This window comes from Galeopterus variegatus, unplaced genomic scaffold (genome assembly GCF_000696425.1).
Source record: "Galeopterus variegatus unplaced genomic scaffold, G_variegatus-3.0.2 Scaffold780, whole genome shotgun sequence".
Classification (NCBI taxonomy): Eukaryota; Metazoa; Chordata; class Mammalia; order Dermoptera; family Cynocephalidae; genus Galeopterus; species Galeopterus variegatus.
This window is the reverse complement of record NW_007726891.1, coordinates 305,854-311,867: the sequence shown is the minus strand read 5'-3', so window position 1 is coordinate 311,867 and position 6,014 is coordinate 305,854.

Below are 6,014 nucleotides of genomic sequence, written 5' to 3'. Positions count from 1 at the left end.
TTAGTATTACGTGGAGCACCTTCATGATTTTTTGCTATATCCACCTATGCGATTGCTTACTTAATACTTTAGATGAACTCACTTTTAGAATTTTTGTACCACTTTCACAAATGGGGAACAGGTAATATCTATTTCCATAAATAGAAGGGAACCTTAAAAAATACATTGGGGAGAGGAAACCCCAGTGTCATTATATTTTAGCTAGATACTGCGATCTGCCTAGGGCCCCAGCACGAGGGCTGCCCAGCCTTTGTCTTTAGGCAGATTGGCAGGAAATGGAGAGGAGTCAAAAACACAGCGACGTTTAACTGAGCTGCTTACCTTCTTCACTTTGTAAGTCACTGGTTTTTAAGGCTTTGTCGTTGTGCCTCCTCATCATCCCACCTGCACTGAGCCAGTGTGGGGTGCCTGAGCTTGGGGCTGAGAGGTCTCAGGTCAACCCCCAGGGGTCATTGTCATGGGACAGTTTTGAAAGTTTTGGGAAAGAGCTGAGTAGAGGACATCCACTTGTGGCTCTTGGAATTTCTGCCCTGCACACTCCGTTAGGGATTTCTTGCCTTTTGATCTTGTCTGTGTGGCCTCGGATAAATCGCGTGACTTCTCTGAGACTTGAGTGCTCTGTGAGTGAGAGATGAGGGTTGATTAGATGGTCTCCAAGGACCTGCCAGCTCTCAGATATGATTTCAGACCCTCCCACTTCTGTTTACCCCTCCTGACTCCATGGGGTAGAGGGGGATGGGGTGAGGAAGAGGAGGAAGATATTTAACAAAGATAAAGCAAGGCAAACTTTTCTTGTGGGGTAGTGGGTTGGGAGATAAATTCTACCAAGGTAGTTACATCTCTGCAACTGGTTAATGCTGTGAAACAAAAGAAACACATTAACAAAAATTCTACTCCGTGTGTATGTGTGTGTGTGTGTGTGTCTGTCTGTCTGTCTGTCTTGGCTTTTTCCTTACCTGAATCGTGGCAATGCCCACCCATTCCCCTGAATTTAAAAGAAGTCAGTCAAATGGTCCTTCAGTCAGAAAAGTGAGTTCTTAGCCACCGAGGACAAAATACCGTCTCTGGTTACCAACCCTGAAGAATGTCTTGGCACAGTCCTCCCTCTGGGGCTGAGCTGTTTTGTGTGCTGTCCGGCATGGAGCTGCTGGGGGGTAGGGAATCCAGTTTTCAGCTTCCCCTTTCACAAGGGGGTTGGAAGAGCAGCCAAGCAGCCAGCTTTGCCAACTCTCTCCCCTTCTCACCCAGAGGAAGACTGGGAGGCCGAAATTCCTGAGGACGGTTGTCCCAACAACCGGAGAGGGTCCAGCGGGCAGCTTGGGCCCTGCCCACTGGGTCAAAGGCTCCGGCAGCACCCCAGCCTCTTTGTCAGTTAAGGCCAGTTTGGGAAGGTGACAGGTCCTTGGGGAATCAGGTGCTGCACATCAGGCCTGACCAGCCCCTTGGAGCTGTGCTCCTTTACAGAATAACTCCGGGTGCTTCTGGGAGCTCCCAGCAAAGGGCCTGCATTCCCCGTGTATTTAACTTCATGGTATGCAAAAACAAATACACCGATTGTTCTCTGAGGAAGAATGGTTCATTGGGACTGGCCCTACCAGAGAATGTTCCTGAAGCCTGATTCCTGCTGTTCTGTGGTTTGTGTTCAGACCTTGCAGGAACCACCTGGGAACTCTGGATAGTTCCTGGGTCTGTGTGACAAATACTATAGGCCCAGGTGGCTCCAAAGGCCATGCTGTGCGAACCCAGCAACTTCTCTCATGACTCGAGGGGGAACTTTTGCTAACCTTATTATTTCAGAAATATTTATACTGTAGGAAGTTGGACCTACATTAGTCAGAAGGTCTTAATCTCCTTCAAGTCACAGACCCTTAGGAGACTCTGATGGAGGTTCAGGACTCTTCCCAGAGAAAAGTGCAAAGTTTTTCACCTTGAAAACTGCTCACCATCTATATCCCCTCCTGTCTGGCTAGGTAGCAAATAATGATTGAGCATTACCATTATATTCAGGCAGTCTGCTGAGAGCTTTACATGGGTTATTTCTTTAAATCTTCCTAAAAGCTCTGGGATGAGGTACAGTTATCTACCTGAATTACCTGAGGCTCAGAGAGGCTACGTTTGGTGAAGCCACTCAACTTTTGTGGAGCTGAGATGCGGATGCCAGGCAGGCTGACTCCAGAACCGACTTTCTAACCACTGCCCCCTACAGCTTCCTGCTAAATTTGTGCTGAGTCAAGACTTCTGCTCCACTGCCTGAGGAATTTGGCCTTGGGAAATGCAGCTGAGGCAGGCATGGTTTTACTTACCTGTGACCATTCTGGTGTGGCCAGGCCATAGTCAACTAGAGGGCAAGTGTGGGTCATGGAAAGAGGGTGAGCCTTTCAATTCTGGAATCTTGGATCTGTACTTGCTACCTGAGTGGCCTTGACAAGTTACATATTCGCCTTGAACCTTGGTTTTGTCTTCTTATGGATGGGGATATGCACATAAACCATCCAGGGTGGTTATGAGCATTAAATAAGCTAAAGTAGGTAGGGAAGCTAGCTCAGAGTCTGACTCGTAGGAGGTACTTCAGAGCACCAGTTCTTGAACTTTTAATTGAAAGTACCTGCAAAATACCTAAGTCAAATGGAGACTGAGTCTCCACCCATCTTTGCAGCTGGAATGAACCTTTCTGCTCATATAATCCAGGCCTCTCATTTCACTGATGAAACTGAGACTCAGACTCAGGTGCCTTGCCCAAGGTCACACAGAAAATAAATGCCAACCTTGAGTCTAGTAAAGGTCTCTTTTTTTCATTCTTTTATGTAAACTTTTCCCTAAAATTGAGATCCAGGTTCTCCTCATCCGGGGTAATAATTTGGGTATGTTTTATGGCTGTGGCTGAGTTACTCTTCATAATCCTTTCTGACTGTGTAGACCAGCCAGTTTCATTCATAAGTGGCACAGTCATTTGTGAGTTGTGTCATAGTAATTTGCTATATGTTGAACAGTTAAAGTACCAGTGATTGTGAGTGAATTACTGTTTTTATAATCAATTAAAATTTATTTAGAGTTATTGTCAGACTAATGTCACTTTCCACCAGTTTACATTCCAACATGCTTTCTTAAGTGGGAGTTATAACCACTCTGCCAGGGAGTTTACCCAAAGCCTCTGTTCTCTATATGCTTCTGCTCCTGATGATTCACTAATATGCATAGACCTGTAGTACTAATACCAATATGCAAGTTATTAGAGGACTTTTCTGCTCTTTCCAAGGCTTGAGTTTACTCCCATTCCATGGCTATCTACCAAGCATGGGAACATCTTGTGTCAATTATTAAGAAAGAAATAAGGTTAAAAAGCACTAGTATAGATAAGAAGAAATAAAAGATTTGGGAACCTACAAATCAATAAAATGGTAATAAGTACTGACATCTATTGAATGTTTACTTTATGCTGCCCATTGGGCTAAGCATTTTATATTATGATCTCATTTAATCCTTTCAACAAATATGAGATAAGTATTATTACTCTTCCATCTTCAGATAAGGAGACTGAGACTTAGAAAGGTTAAGTGACTTGCTCAAGGTTACCAATAAGTGATGCATCAGTAAGCAAAGCTGGAGACTTAGAAAGGTTAAGTGACTTGCTCAAGGTTACCAATAAGTGATGCATCAGTAAGCAATGCCCAGCTAGCCAGACTCCTGAATCTACACATGTTAGCTGTCACCTAGTCTACCCCAACCCTGGCTTATTAATCCATTTTAGGGCCCCAGAGTGCCCTGTACACAAGTTGGGCTTGAGAGTTAGCATTTATTCTTAAAAGGGGGAACCCCATATTGATCTCAGGGAGAGATGTTGCTAGTGAGCCTTAGTCGAAGCCAGTGAGATCCTCATGGTGGCTTAGGAGACCAGCATAAACTCTACCTTCTGGGAGCAGCCAGCTAACCAGAGCCCTGGGGACAAGAAAACAGAGATGGAGGCATACAAGCTCTTTGAAGGATGTAGCATGTGCAGGGAGTTCAAAGTCCTTTCCAAGTCACTTGGGTGAATGCTCCCAGCAGCCAGGGAATGAGTAGCCAAGGCATCTACTCTCTGTCACCATCCCTCCCCCTTCCAGGGAGAGGGCTTAGTCAAACTGACCTGATTTTCCATTCCCCTGGGATCCCAGGTAGCTGTGAGAGAAACACTGCCCTTTTGAAGGGGAGAGAATTGGGTTGCCTTAGTTACCAGGAAGGCTGGCACGCCGCACTCAGGTGCACATAAGGAGAGACAAGGCTATAATAACTGAGTTGGAGGTGGCCAGCATGTTGCTGCAGAGCTCTCTGGATGGTCAGGTTTGGGTGGCATTTGCAGGGGGTGCCAACCTAGTGGCATGTGGCTGTCATTCTGAATGTCAGGAGTTCTCTCTGGCCACATCTGGCTCCAGGTGATGAGGATCTGCAGCCCCCAGCTACGTGAGGGGCTCTGGATAAGAGGAATTTACTTCACTTAGAGAAGTGGCTTCAGGGGCATTCCTGTCACCAGCTCCTTGCTGCTTGCTGAGGGAAGCACTTCCACTTGGACAGGGCCATGGGCTGGATCTGGGTTGAGTCCACCCCGCCCTGCCTCTCCCAGCCCAGAGAGGGCCAGCTGCCTGCACACCTTTAGGGAGAATGACAGGCTGTGGTTGCTGCTGCCGACAAGCTTCTTGGCTGCCTTGAATCCCCATTTTAGAGTGAGATAAAGGAAGAGAACACTAAGAAACTGGATACAGCGGCATTTTGTTATTTAACCTTCACCAGCAGGCCATTTAGCCTCTAGCTTCTAAGCAGAAAACCTCTTGCTAAATTAATGGGGGAGGGGGAAGATACGCGTTCAGTTTTGTAGAGAGGACATTCTGTAAAGATGCTGGACAGGGGAGAGGGGGTGGAGTAGAGAGAGACCGGAGGCGGGGAGGGGAAAGGACAAGTGTGGTGGGTCACATGCCCACCCCTCACCCCCCTGAATTGCCTTCTCAATGCTTCTACCCATGACATCTTGCTGTTGGGAAGAAATGGGATCTTTCAGTTTCAAATGTCTGCTGAAGAAAAGGGACCGAGGCTTAAGTTCTCACTCAGTGGTCAGCCAGAAAAAAAATGAAGCTGCATCAAGATTAGGGACACCTTTGTTGGCTTTTTATTTTCTTCTCGAGCTCCATTCATCACTCCCTGGCAGCGAGGACACCAGGCCAACGGCAGCTGCTGACTTTCCCCGGTCGGCTGCCTGCTGTTACCCAGGCCTGGTTTGGTGGCAGCCCCCACGCTGGCTTCCTCCCTGCCCAGTGGCAGTTACTTGTTTGATTTGTCACTGGGACAGCCCCTGGGATCCACTGACTGGTAACTGACTTGGAAGGATAAAATGTCAAGATACAGACATCAGGTGGCTCTAGGATGAGATGACCCTGGGACAGCCTTCCAATCCTGCATCTGTCGTGGCTTTTCTTGGATAGTTAGGGTTCCCTGAGTGTTTCACGGTGTATTCCAGGAATTTCTTACAAGTGCATTGTTTGTCTTTGTATCATTAACAGTGAGAACCATAACTGGCACCTGGTGATATTGATGATAAATAACTATGTTAAACTTTAATGATCTTTAACCAGTGTCTGTCATGTGCCGAGCACTATTGCTCATTGTATTCTACTGGCATTTTGCAAATAGGGAAACTGAGGCTGCGAGAAGTCAAGTGACAAGCTCAAGTTCACCCAGATAGAAAGGGGCAGAGTTGGAATCTGAATCTAGATATGCCTGATTTTAAAGCCTGACTCCTTCCACCACTGTAGTCTATTTCAGTGAGTCGGAGAGAGGAAGGGAGGATAGAAAGGGAAAGCAAAAGGAAAGGGACCTTTTTAGTTATAGAGAGATAAATGTTCAGTGTATGTACCTTATTCACTATGGAGAAAAATGCTTGTGTAGTTCCAGCCAAACATCAATTTGACACACCACACTATTCCCTTGCTGTAGAAAAGGCCTCCATAAAGATCATCAGAGGACACTTGAGTCCAGTCTAGCTCTGT